The sequence below is a fragment of the Lithobates pipiens genome, unplaced genomic scaffold, assembly GCF_037356315.1.
Source record: "Lithobates pipiens isolate NorthernLeopardFrog02 unplaced genomic scaffold, aLitPip1_a1.2 Scaffold_18, whole genome shotgun sequence".
NCBI classification, from domain to species: domain Eukaryota; kingdom Metazoa; phylum Chordata; class Amphibia; order Anura; family Ranidae; genus Lithobates; species Lithobates pipiens.
The window spans coordinates 30,070,950-30,089,656 of NW_027507758.1; positions in this window are offsets into that span (position 1 = coordinate 30,070,950).

The following is an 18,707-nucleotide window of genomic DNA, read 5'->3' on the forward strand; positions in this document are numbered from 1 at the left end:
GTACACTATAACCAGAGCCCGGAGCCTCCATCAGACTCTTCAGCATTCAACACTTTGAGGCCTGTCAGATACCTGTTTCCCCCTCCTGTAAAGAGAGCCTGTAGCAAAATGCAAGCAATACATAGGCGGAGGGTGGACATGATGGGGTTAACAGTGGGGAAAGCCTGGAAGGTATGGGGAGGTATTATGGTGCGGTGCGGAGGGGGAGGGGCAGGAGAGGTGTTAAATAGAAACCCCAGCGCGCGGTGAGTCACCAGAAGCGTTGGGGAAAGTTACCGCCCACCCTTCCTATAAGTTGGTGGCAGATGTATATAAGGTAGGTTGTTGTTTTCTTTTTCGTTTCACACAGGTTGTTCAGAAGATGGAAAGTCGTGGCAGTGGTGGGCGTTGGTCTGTGCAGGGGAAGGAAGATATGGCAGAAGAAAGAGTTCGGGAACTATCGTTGGTATGGTTCCCGATGGTGGTTTCCGGCTAATGGAGGTAATGGGGGCACTGCGGTCAGTGGTTGTCTCTGAGCCTGCTTGTCGGCTTGAGGCCTAGTGATACACCTGGAGAAGGGCCGCAGTGTAATATTGTTCTTTCCACAGATGATTACGGATTGCCTGCATAGACCAACGCTATATAAATTTGAAGATATATAGTTATATTTGTTAAATAAAGTAGGCTGCTACGGCCTTTTTGTTACTCCAACCTGGTGTGGTCTCAATTTCTAAAGAGAAAGGTTAACAGATTGGGAATTAGATAATGGTGGGTATCACATCTGTTATGCAACAGTCATGTGCTTCCATTCTCCAAACCATGTGTCACTAATGTAATGATGATAAAGGGGGTCGGGGGTTGGAACCGCAGCATACAGTGGGGGACACAGGGATCCAACACTCTTGGAAATATCATATACTGAAGAGTTTGATAGAGGCTGCAGAGTAGGAACAGGGCGAAGGTAGTAGACACAGGCTGCTGGAGAGGTCATTATAATACCTCTTCTATTGCTATGTACTTCCATTATTTTTAATAACCACTTGACCCCCTTTCATGACCAGGCCATTTTTTGCTTTTTGGCACTGAATTACTTCAGCTGACAATTGCGCGGTCATGCAACACTGCACACAAATTAAATGTATATCATTTTTTTCTAACAAATAGAGATTTCTGTTGATGGTATTTGATCACCACTGGGTTTTATATTTTTTGCGCTATAAACAAAAAAAAGGCAGAACGTTTTGAAAAAAAACAAAAACAATATTTTTTACTTTCTGCTATAAAACATATCCAATAAAAAATATTATAAATTCTAATGTCTTCATAAATTTAGGCCAATATGTATTCTGCTACATATTTTTGATAAAGAAAAAAAAAGCTCAATAAGCGTATATTGATTGGCTTACACAAAAGTTATAGCGTCTACAAACTATGGGATATATACTGGAATTTTTATTTGTTTATATTTATAATAGTAATGGTGGTGATATTGCAGCGGCAAATCTGACACTAACTGACACTTTTGAAACATTGTGGGAACCAGTTACACTAATACAGTGATCAGTGCTACAAAATCTACACTATCACTGTACTAATGACACTTACAGGGAAGGGGTTAACATTTGATCAAAGGATTAAATATGTGCCTAACCAGTGTTTTTGTGTATACTGTATGTGCTGCTTTTACTAAGGGATGTAATGGTTTTTATTGCCTGCTCTGCAGGTAAACAAAAACTGACACATCCCCGCTGACAGGACAGAGCTCTGTATTGTTTACATTGACTGAGCTCTATCCTGTTTTTCTCCTCGCCAATCAGCGTGTGTCATAGAGCTCTATTCCAAATTAATAATTGCTCCACTAAGGAGCAGACACAAAAGATACACTCTGCATCTTTCCAAATAACTGTTCTGCTTTATTATGACACAATTGAAGGTTTTTATACACATGATTATGTAGGTATCACGTTAATATTACAATTGTACATTTATGGTAACAAGGGGCGTAACATAGGCAGGCTAATTCTAATCAGGACTCGAAAGAATGCAAACATGTAATCAAAACATTATTAGTGCCATGTGCACATGAGGGCATTGTGCAATACATATAAAATAGAATAAAATTATGTACAGAACTTACACATTTCCTTTACAGTTCCAATTATGCCTTATGAAAAAAAACACGTGGCCTTTATCGGTTGTTTAGGAGCGGGACCGCCGCATCCTTAACAACCAATGATTCACTTAGCTCTCAGTGGGATTTCCCTGTTGACAGATGAAGTGTAAAAAAAGTCCCGGAAAATGGAGCTGTCAAAAAAGGCAATGTTTATCAACAACGCTGCTCAGCTGCTGAAACAGAAAGATAAAAAGGAACATTGTTTATTTTTGTATCTTTCTGTTTATTGATCTTCAGATCAAAGGGATGAACTTCGATCTGCAGATGAAATCAGTTTAAAGCAATGTGTAAAGTAAAAAAAAAATGTAACGTTTCTCTGTTTAACCCCTTATTAACCATTAATTGACTCTAATCAGCCTTAAGTAACTCCTTATTCCTCTTCTCCTTTTAATTATTATTTTCCTGTTGATTTTTTTTTGTCTACTTCTATTTTAAAAAACTATTAATAATTAAAACTTTTTTTTATTTGCTTTGTTTGTTAATATTTTTATAACTTTAAAATATATTTACACTTTTCACATTGAAAAAAGCACAAAATTAAAAAAAATATGATTTCGGGTCACCTGATCGCTGTGTTTTAAGTAGGATAAAAAAAATTGCAAAATGCGCACTATTGTTTCTGGACTATACTACGGGTACAAACAACAACTAACATATACATAGTTGGTATTGCTGTGTTCATCAGGAGCAGGAGAACTTATTTTGGGTTGTTATTTGGTGGTAGATTATGGTAGTAGCAAGAAATAAAAAAAAAAAAATTTAAATCACTATTTTGGGCTAGTTTTCCTTAGAAAAAAAAAAAAAAAAATCAGGAGACATCCATTACCACTTACCATCAAAAGAAATACCAATTTGTCCGGAAAAAAACAAGGTATAATCCACCTGGATGCCCAAAGTAGTTGTGATGATATGTACGGTTTTACTAACACATGTCAAAGTGGTAAAATTGGGCTTAGGAATTACGATTTGTTTTACCCTTAGGTGCAAAGAGGTTAAGCAGACCTATCCATTCATAAAGCTAATCTCTCTCCATGCAGTTCATCAGCAGCATTCCCTATGCTTTACATATCATAGATAAATCACCCGGTCAATATTGCTGCTGTGACCTTACCCTTTTTATAGCAAAGGGGCTGGGTTATCCAAAAGCCCTCTTATTGACTCTTCTAAGCCAGTTAATGTAAGATCAAAGGCCAGGCAATGCATTATGGTTAAAAAGTATTTAGTCTGGCAGAATTCAACATTAAAGCGGGGTTCCACCCTAAAGTGGAACCTCCGCTGATCGGATCCCTCCCCCCCTGCGGTGTCACAATTGACACCTTTCAGGGGGGAGGGGGGTGGAGATACCTGTCAAAGACAGGTATTTACACCCACTTCCGGGCATAGACTCCCGTGGGAGTCTACGCCATTTCCTGCCCTGCCGCGCTGTCTGCTGGGACACACACGGGTCCCAGTGACAGCGCAGAGATTTCCTATTGCGCGGCGCGACTCGCGCATGCGCAGTAGGGAACCGGGAAGTGAAGCCGATTCGCTTCACTTCCTGATTCCCTCACCTAGAATGGTGGTGGCAGCAGCCGAGGTCCGAGCGATCGATCGGCCTCGGCTGCCGGCATCGCTGGAACCCGGGACAGGTGAGTGTCCATTTATTAAAAGTCAGCAGCTGTAGTATTTATAGCTGCTGGCTTTTAATTTTTTTTTTTTGGTGGAATCCCTCTTTAAGTCACCTGGACCAAGAGTTTCAAATGTGCTGAATCTGCTGAAACCCAAACCTCACCCCTAACTATAACCCAGTTTATAACTTGGCAGCTGTAGAAAGTGCACTATCCAACCAACATCAATACCTTTCTGGGAACTCAGTATTGGGTGAACCACTATAGCAGTCTTTCTCAACATTTAAGAGGAACCCTTGCAATCATTTTCAGGTCTCAGGGAGTCCCTGCAAAAAAGAATTAATCTAAGCCCTTGTACACACGGTCGGAGATTCCGACGGAATGTGTCCGATTAGACCGTTTTGTTGGATATTCCGACTGTGTGTGGTCTCCATCGTACTGTTTCCGTTGGAGTATCCGACGGACCAAGTTTTCCAACTTGTTGGTAACATTTTCAGACAAAATGCTCCGATCGGACATACTCTGATCATGTGTAGAGAATTCCGATTGGACAAAGTGCCACGCATGCTCAGATCAAATTCCTACATGAAAGCTATTGGCTACTAGTCTGAAAGTAGTCCCGTCGTAACGAAATAACGTCATCACGTTCTGAATGATCGGATTTTCCGACAACTTTGTCCGACCGTGTGTATGCAACAGTTTCGGACAAAATCCGTCTGACAAAATCTGATGGACAAAATCCGACGGATTTGGTTGTCGGAATGTCCGACTGTGTGTACAAGGGCTAAGATCAGTGAAAAGAATGCCTCTTACATTGATGGTCAGTACAAAGAACTAAATCCTTACAGTGGTGGTCAGAATGACATTTGGTGTTGGACCTGGAACCATGGAAGCGACATAACATGGAAGGTCAAGTAACCCCTAACCTTTGGAGAAACCATAGGGCTCCATGAAACCCTGGTTGAGAATGCCTACTCTATAGAAAACACCAACCCGCAGATTACATGCAAAGTTCCAGAGCTATAAAGCTGAAAACCCAAGGTAGCAGCAAACCCAAATCCCATCCCTAATTATGGCCGGTATATAACTTGGCAGCTGTTGAAGCTGCAATATCCAACCAACATCAACACCTTTCAGGGAACTCAGTATTGGGTGAAGCAGCCTTTTTAAATCTTTTAACCCTAAGGGAACCCTTGAAATAATGTTCAGGTCTCAGGGAACCCCTGCAAAAAAAAAAAAAGTCCGATGGAGCCCACACACAGTTGGATTATCTGACAACACGGTCCGATCATACATTTTCCGTCGGAATGTCCGACCGTGTGTACAAGGGCTTACAGTGGTGGTCACACTGTAAAAAATATTGTGCTGAGTCTACTCTTTGCATCAGCTTTTTAAGTACTGTCAACCAAACTTATTTTTGTCTAACTCATTAGACTTTTCAGTTGTTTTAAGAAAAGACCGCGCAATTGTCAGTTTAAGCGACACAGTCCCAAACCGCAAAACTTGCTCTGGTCAGGACGGGGTTAAAATCTTCCGGGGCTGAAGCAGTTAACTTGGATGGAACTATATTTTTAAGTAAAGCCAACTCAATTTTTCCAGTTTACAGACCATAGGTTCAAGTAAAGCCAACTAAATGTTTCCCGTTTATAGACCATAGGTTTAAGTAAAGCCAGCTCAATTTTTTCTAAAATAGGCGTCTACAAAATAGGGGATAGATTTATGGCATTTTTATCATTCATTTTTTTTTTATTCATAATGGGGGCGATCTACAATTATTATCACGACTTCGACATTATGGCGGACACATCGGACACTTTGACACCATTTTGGGACCACTGTCATTTATACAGCGATCAGTGCTATAAAAATTCACTGATTACTGTGTAAATCACACTAGCAGGAAAGGGGTTAAACACTATCAAGGGGTTCAGTGTGTCCTAGGGAGGTGTTCTAACTGTGGGGGGGGGATGGGCAACCATTGATCACTGCCCTCGATCACAGGGAGCAGGAGATCCCTGTCATGTGACTAGACAGAACGGAGAAATGCCTTGTTTACAAAGGCATCTCCACTTTCTTCTCCGTGACACGATCGTGGGCCCTCAGCGGACATCAAGTCCATGGGACCTGCGGGCACGGTCACAGTGCCGCGATATAAAGGAGACGTACCTGTACGCCCATTTGCCTAGCCGTGCCATTGTGCCAACGTACATTGTTGTGCGCTGGTCGGCAAGTGGTTAAAATATATAGCATCAAAACTCGTGCAGTTGCACGTTTGGCAAACATGCATCCCGCAATTTCAGTCAAATGAAAAAATTATTTTTTTAAGTAAATGTAACTCAGTTAGATTATGGAAATGCACATACCTTAAAAGTTTTGTCTAGATTACTCAATATTATACTTTATTTTCCTAACTGTAAAAGGTGTGTTTTAAGAACTAATGAAAATTATGTAAGGTCCTTAAAATATCAAAGTAAATGAATTAACATTTATTTTTATGTTGAAAATGATAAAATGTTTATGTTAAAATTACAAGCCAACAGAATCATTTTTATCAGTGCAGAGTGCCCCAGAGAGCTAAATGTTTATTGGTGTTATACCACTTGTTCTGCCATGTGACGCTGGACTTGGAACCGTGGAAGCACAATAAGATGGGGTGTCAATGAGCCACATCTCAAGTATCCCCTAACCCAGTGTTTCTCAACTCCAGTCCTCAAGGCCCCCCAACAGGTCATGTTTTTCTGGATTTCCCTCAGATAAAACGGCTGTGGTAATTACGAAGGCAGTGAAACTGATCAAATCACCTGTGAAAATAATGGAGGGCCTGAAAACATGACCTGTTGGGGTGCCTTGAGTACTAGAGTTGAGAAACCCTGCCCTAACCATCTCTGGAGAAACTCTAATGCCCCGTACACACGAGCAGACTTTTCGACATCCAAACTCCGACGGACTGAGTCCGTCAGACTATTCGATCGTGTGTGGGCTGCAACGGACTTTAGCTTCGCTAAAGTCTGACGGACTTTAGAAATGAAGCATGCTTTAAATTTTCCCGACGGAACTCCGCCAGACCCGGTCCCCTTCGAAAAATTCGCTCGTGTGTGTGCTACTCCGACGGACTAAAACCGACGCTAGGGCAGCTATTGGCTACTGTCTATGAACTTCCTACGTCGAATCCAGTCGTACGTCATCACGTTCGACTCCGTCAGAGTTTGGTGTGATGGTGTGTGGCCAAGTCCGTTCGGTCGAAAAGTCCGCCAGAACTCCGTCGGAACTCCGGCGGAACTCCTTTGGAGGTCTGTCAGACTTAATCCCTCTCGTGTGTACGGGGCATAATGCCGCGTACACACAATCGTAATTCTGGCCAGAAAAAGACCGATGAGAGCTTTTCATCGGAAAATGCGACCGTGTGTATGCTCCATCGGAATTTAGCTGTCCGAATTTCCGCCAGCCAAAAATTGATAGCATGTTCTCAATTTTCCAGACGGAAAAACTTTCTATCGGTAGTTCCGATCGTGTGTATGCAATTCCGACACGCCAAAAATCACGCATGCTCAGATTCAACTACGAGACAGAAGCTATTGGCTACTGGCTATTGAACTTCCTTTTTCTAGTCACGTTGTACGTGTTGTACGTCACCGCGTTATAAATGATCCGAATTTGATGTGACCGTGTGTAGGCAAGACAGCTTGAGCCGAATTCCATCGGGAAAACCATCAGAGCTTTTTCCGATGAGAATTCCAATCGTGTGTACGCGGCATGAAGGTTGGAACCATGCTTGAAAAACCCTGTGTTATAGGGCAAGCTTGAAGGTTGCTTTTCTGTAGAGTAGCATATATTTGAAGGAAACCATAAAGAAATAACATTTCCATTATATTAAAGAGCAAGTAAATTTTATGGAACAGGAAATGAAATGCCACATTTAATGCATATAAATGACATGAGACGATGCTTTGGAAGATTACCTCAACACTAAACATGCTTTGATCAAAGTCAATCAAAACCAGGGCTAGAAAGATGAACACACAAGGTAGCGGCAAAACCCAAACCCCATCCCCAACTATAACCCAGTATATGATTTGCCAGCTGTTAAACGTGCAATATTCAACCAACACAACACCATTCGGGGAAACTCAGTAATGGGTGATCTGCTATAGAAAAAAAAAACATCAGCCCAAAGATTGCATGAAAGGTTCCAAGCTTCTTTGTAGAGTGTTATATATGAAGCAAATCATAAAGAAATAGCATTTCTATTACATTTAAGAGCGGGTTCTTTTCATGGAACAGGAAACAAAATGCCACATTTGATGTATACAATTTACAAGACGCAATGCTTCAGAAGGTTACCTGAACATCAATGTGCTTTGAAAAGTCTGTCAAAAACTGAGTTTTAAAGCGTAACTCCACTTTTGTTGAGAAAAAAAACCCTCTGGGTGGCTGATGTACATTGCAAGGATTATAACAACCTTTGTTGCAGATTCCTACCTTTCTTTTGTTATTCTGAAGAAATCCCTGTGTGTTTGTCTGTGCCTCTTGACGGAGTGGGTCTAATGGGAGTGGTTTCATAATTAACTGTCAGGTGTGCAGCTGCAGGGCACTTATTGAGGTTAACTGCTGGGCCTGCATCCCTTTAGACGTGCTCCTATTGAAAGTATCTCTCCAGAAATTACATTTTTGTAGCAGGGGATGTAGGAAATTTGACTTGTGTCTTATGCAGACCTCTGCGAAAATTGGTGAGCCAATCACACAAGCAGGAAATTATGTTTCTGGGGAGTGGTCAGTACACTCTGTGTACAGAACATCTCCAGGTAGCCATATTGCATTCTCCAAAAATTAAAGTGGCTGCAGATTGAAAAGGAAAGGTACTTTTTAATAACATTGAATCACAATGTGATTAATGTCGCAATTATATGCGCTATATTATTATTTCTTTATTTGCTATTTCCCCCCCCCCCCCCCCCCCCACAAAAGTGGAGTTACCCTTTAAAGCTAACCACTGGGATAGTTTAAAGCAGCCTTTCCCAGCCTTTTTACCCAAGAGGAACCTTTAAAGTCATTTTCAGATCTTGGAGAACCCCTGCTAAAACCAATTAACTGGCGATCATATGGAAAATGCCACTTATATTGGTGGTTATTGGGAATAATGCCTCAAAGTGGTCATTGGAAGGCCAGTCTTATAGGTAGGTAAAAAGATGATTGGCGCTGCCAAGTGGTGTTTGCTTTAGAGCTATGCAGGTACTATCAGGAAGTCAATCAGACACAGCTCAAGGAACCCCTAGACACCTCTTGAGAAACCCTAGGGTTCCATAGATCCCTGGTTGAGAATGGCTGGTTTAACTAGTTATGAAAATGGTGAGTACTCCGCGCCAAATGATACAATTAAAAATACAAAAACATATTCAATTTGAATATAGCTGCTCCCCTCAATAAGTGCTGTGGTAATTATAAGGCAATATGTGATTAACCACGCCGATATACGTCGGCAGAATGGCATGGCTGGGCACAAGCACGTACAGGTACGTTGCCCTTTAAGAGCCCAGCCGTGGGTCACGCACGCGCCGCCGGTGGCACAATCACAACCCGATCCTGCGCTCCGTGACCATGACCGCAGGACCTGCGGACCCGATCGCCTCCGGTGTCCCGCGATCGGGTCACAGAGCTGAAGAACGGGGACAGGTAAGTGTAAACAAACCTTTCCCCGTGCTTCCTAGTGAGCTTGTCACTGGTCGTCTGTTCCCTGTCATAGGGAAGGACGATCAGTGATGTCACACGCCAAGCCATGCCCCCTACAGTAAAAAACACACACATTAGGTCACACTTAACCCCTACACTGCCCCCCAGTGTTAACCCCTTCACTGCCAGTGACATTTTTACAGTAATCAATGCATTTTCAATCACACTGATCGCTGTATTAATGCCAATGGTCCCAAAAATGTGTCAAAATTGTCTGAAGTGTCCACCATAATGTCGCAGTCACAATAAAAATCGCTGAGCTCCGCCATTACTGGTAAAAAAAAAAATTATTAATAAAAATGCCATAAAACTATCCCCTATTTTGTAGACGCTATAACTTTTGCGCAAACCAATCAATAAACGCTTATTGCGATTTTTTTACCAAAAATATGTAGAAGAATACTTATCGCCCTAAACTGAGGAAAATTTTTATTTTTTTTATATATTTTTGGAGGATATTTATTATAGCAAAAAGTAAAAAATATTGAATTTTTTTCAAAATTGTCGCTCTATTTTTGTTTATATCGCAAAAAATAAAAAAAGCAGAGGTGATCAAATGCCACCAAAAGAAAGCTCTATTTGTGGGAAAAAAAGCACGCCAATTTTGTTTGGAAGCCATGTTGTGCGACTGCGCAATTCTTATTTAAACCGACGTAGTGCCGAACCGCAAAAAAAGGGGCCTGGTCCTTTAGCTGCAAAATGGTCTGGAGCTTAAGTGGTTAAAAAATTGTGTCCCCCATTGTGACCACCATGTTTTTCTTTCCTTTGGTGGCCATATGGTGCCATTATGTTCTAGTTACTGGGATCATTCTCCCATATTGGTATTTACCCAGATGTAACATTTATCTCATTTTTCAATGCCATTTTCATTATTGCATATTTCTAATCTAGTACTGAACACTTAAGATTGTTTGTTAGTATGTTAGTTCAATTGGAGGGCATGATTTTTCAATGTCAACTGTATGCACCATTATAATTATATTGTTCTCTCGCCTGCCAGCAATGTAAACCGGCACCGCGGCTGCTATCCTACAATTTTCCCTTTCAATTAGTGTGTCTATACGTGGCACCAAACTATAAGTATCACGTTTCCTAGGGAGCAGGTACGCTTCCTGAAGACGTAATAACGAAACGTACATCAAAGCGGTACCTGGTCACGCTATTGCACCCCACTTCTAGTGTCTCTGGCTGTCCTTCCGGTGGGTGGAACGCACGCTATCCACGGAGGTGGAAGCAAGGCGCCTTACACAGCCATTCTCTAGAAGCAAGCCAGCAGCTGCAGTGTCGGGTCAAGGTACTTTTACATGTAAGCGGCCATTCGACTATTGCTTTTTTACTCTTTTTAAATAAATAGTATTACGCTATAGATGTTTATTATTTTCTCGACATATCCCAGCTATCACTATGAGGAGGAGGTTCCTATACATCTCCAGTCGTATTACATGCGAGCAGGCATTATCCTGCCAAAGCGGTTTTTGACTTTCTTTTTAATTAAAGAAGTCAATTCCTTTTGGTAAGCAGATCAATTATCTAGTACACGTTGGGTGTCATTTTAGTGCTGGGTGAAGGACAACTCACTACTCTTTTGGAAGCATTTCCACACATAAGAATTTGTTCTTGATTATCATGAACTTTGTGTTTGGGACTTTCCATTGATTTATTTATGCAATCACGGTTGGCTTCATTGTCATCAGATTAAGTCATTGATTTTTATTGACACGTTTTCATGCATGTTTATCCTTTTTTTTTCATTTTTGTTGTATAGATCTATCTAATAGGATTACTACCACTAGCTCCTTCTTTTTTAATCACATATTGCCTTGTAAGTACCACACCACTTATTGAGGGGAGCAGCTATATTCAAATTTAATATTTTTTTTGTATTTATAATTGTATCATATGGTGCAGAGTGCTCACCATTTCCATAATATTCAAGGGTTCAAAATTAGCACTTTTTGACTTTTTTCACTCACACAGCCATGGATGTGTTTAACTTTATGAAGGAATGCCACATCAATATTGAAGACGTTTTCCAGCGGGCCCCTTAGTCCCAACATAGATCTAGAGAGAGGTATAAACAATTACAATAGGACACAGAGAAGCAAATTAGGCTATGGTGGGACATTGCCTCTTTTGAAATGTATATAGGCAAGAATCGTACTCCTAGGAGATTACGGTGGGATGTTAGCCCTAATGATGGGGTTGAGGATCTGCAGCTATTGGATGAATGGTACCAGTTCTTCAATGCCTGCCAGCAGAAACTCATGCAGTTGACAATAAGAAGACGTAGAGCCAAGAATACGATTTTGGAATCTAAAATCACAGAACTCAAGGAAAGAATGGAGCCATTCATGACCAATAATGAATATATAGATAAGGCAAAAAATCTACAGACCCATCTATCCAAATATGATGGTGAAATTAAGGAAAAAAAAACTAAAAAATATCAAAGTGACATTAAGGATTTTGAGTAAAAGAAGGTCTTTAAATGGCAGGAGACGATCAATCCAGCTGAATCGCAAGAGTCATCAGTTGAAAGGGAATTTCAAGTTCACAATTTTGTAGCCCAAATGGCAAAAACATTTAAAGCCAATTCTAGCACTTCTAAAAGAAAACAATAAACCTCCAAACAATTCAAAAAAATACCCCCCACCCAACCCCTGCCCTTATCCACCACCATATCCAGTTTCTACTTAAAATAGGTTTGCACCTTTGGAAAATAGACCATCTGAATATAATTACTATGATCAAAGTCGCAAACCAATATCCATCTAGAACTCCTAGAGGGGGGTTTAGGGGTAATTTTAGGAGGAGACCAGAACCCCTCCAGAATTACAACCGGGGGGGGGGGATAGAGAGGATGGGAGGAGCTATACAGGATCCCGTCCAACCCTCCACAATACCCCAAAGAATGTACAGAAAAAGGGGGGGAAGAGGAAGAGAGAGAAAGAAAAAGAAAGAGAGATAATTAAATTCAGACATCTTCAATCTAGCAGGGGTCCAATTTTCAGATAAAGAACTAGAAGTTCTTTATCGGGGCTTGAAATTTGCCCCAGATAAAAATGTTAATAAGTTTGATTTATTTATTGATATTGAGAAGTACATTAGAAAATTTAATATTTTTAAAAAAACTTTGCGAGCCAAAGCACCAATCCTATTGCAGCAAATGTTGATAACAATTTCCAACACTGTGGGTTAAAAAACAACTCTGTATTCAACCCCCAAAAAAGCACCATCAATATATAGAGGTGTTTAGAAATATAGTGCAAGATGAAGTTGGGCAACTACAAATCAATAAATATACAACAAATCAACATATATGGGAAGGAATAAAACTACTGGAAGAAAATAATCAAATAGTTGTCACACCAGCAAATAAGGGGGGGTGGGGGGGTGGTGGTATTAACTCAAGATTACTACAATAAATAAATTCAAAGGTTACTCGATGATACAGCTACAAATAAAAAGCTCAATGGGGATCCTACAGCTCGACTAAAGATAGAATTATCTAAGTGGGTGGCAGAAAGGACTGGAAAAAAAAATTGAATCAAAAAGAAGCAGATTACCTAATTCTCCATGCTCTGAAAGTTTCAGTTTTGTACATAGTGCCAAAGATACACAAAAACAAAGAAAATCCCCCTGGCCGACCCATCATTAGTGGGATTGGCTCCCTTTATTCTAGATTGGGGGGAATACCTTGATAGGTTTCTCCAACCCCCTAGTGACTCAAAGCCAATCATATTTAAAAGTTAGCAGGGATCTAATTATCTATCAAAGTTTATACCAAATAACCCCCGTTGAATTTGTTGTATAAACACAAGCGCTCACACCCTAAACGTGTGTGTTTACTGGGGGCCGTGGGATTTCCAATACAATCTAGCAGCTACTTTACATTTATTCCTCCTTGAATAAATCACAATTATCATAAAACAAGATCCATAAATAAATAAATATATAAATATAATTCATCACATATAGATCTAGCAGTGCTATTTCATCAATCAAAATTCAGATGTTGATGATAATATATCCTCACTAAATATAAATGAGTAAACATACAAAAGAAACCACATCAAAAGTCCATCATTGTCTGACAAGTATATAAAATATAAAAAATATATATATATATAAAAAGCTGATTAGTCCTTTCATATATTGAAATATGCTGCACCTCAGCCCGTCACTCCAAATCACCTTCACACGTGCAGAGAAACACACACAAGGGGATATGTGATGAGTGAAATACCCCCTTTGGTAGTGCTCTTACCAGAACCCGCTGGTTAAAAATCAGCGTATCGAAATCAGCGTGGATTTTCAGATCCCATCTTGTTCCCCATCATACACATCTCATTAACTCAATATCTCGACAGACTGGCTCCTTTTCCCATTTTCCATCTTTACATGTAATGACCTTTTTTCCTTCAAGCTTATAATTATTTGCACACTTATATATTACAGAAGAGCCTGATTGATAGTTTTTTTCTTTTATTTCTGTGATGTCTCCAAATTGCACTACTGGTGGTTCACCACAGGTCTGTCCAATTTGGTTTTGTAGCCGGGTCTTCACCCCAGAGTTTAAAGTCCTTGCTGAATCTTTAGCAGCTCCCAAACAGGTACACAGCTCATCAAGACAGGTGTAAGCACCTACCTTACACCTGTGCTTACACCTGTCTTGATGAGCTGCTGCAAAACGTTGCTGCAGCGGCGCTTTGCTGGCGTTATAGCCGCACTGCTCCATTCATTTCAATGGGCAGTAGCGGTGAAGGAGCGGTATACACACCGCTTCAAAGATGCTGCTAGCAGGACTTTTTTCACCATCCTGCCAGCACACCCCTCCAGTGTGAAAGCACTAGGGGCTTTCACACTGGAGTTTGAGGAGCGGCTCTTTCAGGGCACTTCGCAGGCGCTATTTTAGCTCTGTAGCGCCTGCAAAGTGCCCCAGTGTGAAAGGGGTCTAATGGCTTCAGTAGACATTGAGTCCGTGTACACAAATATTCAACAAAAAAATGCACAAGAGGCAGTTAAATGGGCTCTGGTAAAAGAATCCAAAATGAAGAAACCTCAAATAAGGTTTGTGGTGGAAGGTTTGGCGTTGGCTATGGGGAATAATTATTTTTGGGCACAGGATCACTATTATAACCAAACCGGGGGCGTGGCCATGGGGGCTCATTATGCCCCAAGTGTGGTGAATATAGTGTTAAACAAATGGGAATAGGAAACTATTTTTAAAAATAGAAACCAATTGTTTTCCTTTTATAAAAGGTATATCGATGATTCTATTTTGTTTTGGGAGGGCTCTCAAACAAGATTAGAAGTATTTTTGGCACAAATGAATAACAATCAATATGGTATAAAGTTTGCAGCAGAATTCAGTAATGTTACTGTTAACTATCTGGATCTTACACTCACTAAATATCAGAATAGTATTGGTACAAAGACATTTTTCAAAGAAACTGATAGAAATGGTTTAGTGCCAACCCATAGCTGTCATCACCCCCAGTGGATATGGGCTATCCCAAAGGGAAAATATATGCAATTAAGGCGCAATTGGCGCAAAGAATGAAGATTTCTTTCTTCAAGTAGAAATACTTTCCAGTAGGTTCCTTGAAAAAGGCTACCCATCGGAGACACTGGTCAAAGCATTGGACCAGGTCTGTTCAATGGATAGACAATCCCTTCTAGCCACTAAGCCAAAACCTGAATATACAGGGGAAGTGGCATTCATATCAGGAATTCACAGACAATACAAACAAGTTGAAACAATCTTTAGGAAATTTTGGCCCATTCTTTTAAAAGACAAGGATTTGCAATCTTCAGTACCCTCAAAGCCCAAATTAATTTACAGGAGGGCTTCAGGACTAAGGAACTTAAAGAGGAAGTAAACCCTTCCAAACAACTTGGACCTATAGGTAAGCCTAGATTAAGGCTTACCTGTAGGTCCAAGCAATATCTCCTAAACCTATATGGTTTAGGAGATATTTGCCCGAAAATGGGCACCGCTGTCTACGGCACATGCGCCGTAGACAGCGGCGCGCAGGCGCACTAAATGCGGCAAATCCAAGAATGGATTTGCCAAATTTGTCGACTCCCGTGCGCATGCGCGGGAGTGACGTCATCGCGGCTTCGCCGTATGGCAGCGGCGGAGCTGCGAGACGCGACTCCCGTGCGCATGCGCGGGAGTGACGTCATCGCGGTTGCGCCGCTGTGATTCGTCGGAGCTGCGAGACGCCACAAGCAACATGGATGCGGCGGACTACAGGGGACAGCGGCGACTTCGCTGGCTCCTGTGTCAGGTAAGTGACACATAATGAGCTACTATGCGATGCATAGTAGTCCATTATGCTTTACCTTTGCAGGGAAAAAAAGAGGAAGTAAACCCATCAGGGTTTACTTCCTCTTTAATTGCTTGGAATGTTCCAGACCCCCCCAAAAAAACGTCCATGTTCTTGGATGGTTCAGGCTTCCATTATTGTACTAGATGTAAAGCCTGTAGGACAACTAAAAGATTAGGCACAAGTAAAAAAAATCAAATTTTCAGTCATTAGTGACTAAACAAACATTTAAGATCAAACCTTTGATTAAGTGCCATTCAAACCATGTTACCTACATGTTGGAGTGCGACAATTAAGGGTTAGAGTTAATGAGCATCTTGCCAATATTAAAAAGGGTTTTTAAATCACAGAGTGTCAAAACATTTCAAACACTTTTATAATAGTGACTAGTGATGGACGAACTTCCGACGGGACGTTTCGCGAACGCGAAACGCGAACGGACACAAACGTTCGCGAAAACGACCGTTCGCCGCGGGCTCCATTGACTTCAATGGGAGGCGAATTTCGCAAACCTTTAGGTCGAATTTGCGGCCACGGGGTAATTATTAGGGGGTAGCACGTAGTCCCACCACCTGGACAATAGCATAATACATGTATGAGGTGAATTTGGGATCGATAACTACAAGCATTTTTTTTTTATTTGGGAAATTGTTCTGACAATTCAGGACTATGGAGCTAATGAAGGCAATGGAGGAGAGGGAAGGTCAGGGACCAGGGTAGGCAAACAAGAGGGTGCAGGAGATACAGAGCACTGACAGCAGCACCGTAATACAGAGCACTGACATCAGCACCGTGACATACAGCGCTGACAGCAGCTCCGTGACATACAGCGCTGACAGCAGCTCCGTGACATACAGCGCTGACAGCAGCTCCGTGACATACAGCGCTGACAGCAGCTCCGTGACATACAGCGCTGACAGCAGCTCCGTGACATACAGCGCTGACAGCAGCACCGTGACATACAGCGCTGACAGCAGCTCCGTGACATACAGCGCTGACAGCAGCTCCGTGACATACAGCGCTGACAGCAGCTCCGTGACATACAGCACTGACAGCAGCTCCGTGACATACAGCGCTGACAGCAGCTCCGTGACATACAGCGCTGACAGCAGCACCGTGACATACAGCGCTGACAGCAGCTCCGTGACATACAGCGCTGACAGCAGCTCCGTGACATACAGCGCTGACAGCAGCTCCGTGACATACAGCGCTGACAGCAGCTCCGTGACATACAGCGCTGACAGCAGCTCCGTGACATACAGCGCTGACAGCAGCTCCGTGACATACAGCGCTGACAGCAGCTCCGTGACATACAGCGCTGACAGCAGCTCCGTGACATACAGCGCTGACAGCAGCTCCGTGACATACAGCGCTGACAGCAGCTCCGTGACATACAGCGCTGACAGCAGCACCGTAAGCAGCCCCAGGAGGAAGTCAGCACAGCACAGGGATGGTGTGATCCCCTCATAATAAGAACCCCCAGGAGGAAGTCAGCACAGCACAGGGATGGTGGGAGCCCCTCATAATAAGAACACCCAGGAGGAAGTCAGCACAGCACAGGGATGGTGGGAACCCCTCATAATAAGCAGCCCCAGTAGAAATATGACACCGCTCAACCTCTTCAAAGAGGAGGGTAGGGGCATATAGTACGGTGTGCTTTTTTGGGTCAGGGAAGTGAGCCAAATGAATTAAGAAGGTCTGTGTGCTTGATTCCAAAAATTGTTTATAGACATATACATGGTCTACTGATCACATGTGTTGAATTCCTCCGAGATCCATGCCTCATTCATTTTTAGAAATGTGAGGTAGTTAACACTGTGGTGAGCTAGGCGAGTACGCTTATCGGTCACAATCCCCCCTGCTGCGCTGAACGTCCTTTCGGACAGGACACTGGATGAGGGGCAAGCCAACAGTTCGATTGCAAATTGGGCAAGCTCTGGCCAGAGGTCAAGCCTGCCCACCCAGTAGTCTAGGGGTTCATCACTCCTCAGAGCGTCCACATCGGCCGTTAACCCAATGTAGTCGGACACCTGACGGTCTAGGCGTTCCCTGATGCTGGATCCGGATGACACCTGTCGATGGGTCGGCTGAAAGAATGACCTCATATCCGAAGTCACCAACACATCTTCAAACCGGCCTCTTCTTGCAGGCGCTGTTGGATTGGTACCCGCAAATCCTTCTCTGGGAGTGGGAATTGCTCCTCTGCCAGCGCACGCAAAAGCAGAATGCAGCATTTCTCGAAGCAAGGCCTGGAAGTGCTGCATTCTGACAGCCCTCTGCGACGGCGGTAACATTTCCGCCATTTTGTGTTTGTACCGGGGGTCTAAGTACGTTGCCACCCAGTACTGGTCCTTGACCCTCATGCTTTTTATACGGGGGTCCCTATTAAAACACTGGAGCATGAAGGCCCCCATTTGCACTAAAGTGGAAGCGGTGTGGTGGCCTGGCTCCTGCTCATCATCCAGGATAATGTCGTCCTCTTCATTCTCCTCTCCCCATCCTCGCACAACAGGGATCCCAGAAAGGTTTAAAGCATGCTCTTCTTGCTCCTGCTCATCCGCCCCGGCACCATCCTCCTCTGACTCCTCATCAGACTCCTGTTGTTGACTTGTCTCAGATAGAGTAGCCCCCCCTGGGAATTCATCCAGCATTGCGACTTCCTCATCTTCCCGCTCCTGCTCCTCCACAGCCTGATCAATGACACGACGCAATGCACGCTCCAGAAAGAAGGCATAAGGTACCATGTCACTGATGGCGCCATGGCTGCGACTGACCAGTTTGGTGATCTCCTCAAATGGCCGCAGAAGTCTGCATGTGTCGCGCATGAGCAGCCACTGGCGCGGTGAAAAAAAACCCAGCTCCCCAGAACCGTTTCTTTCGCAGAGTTCA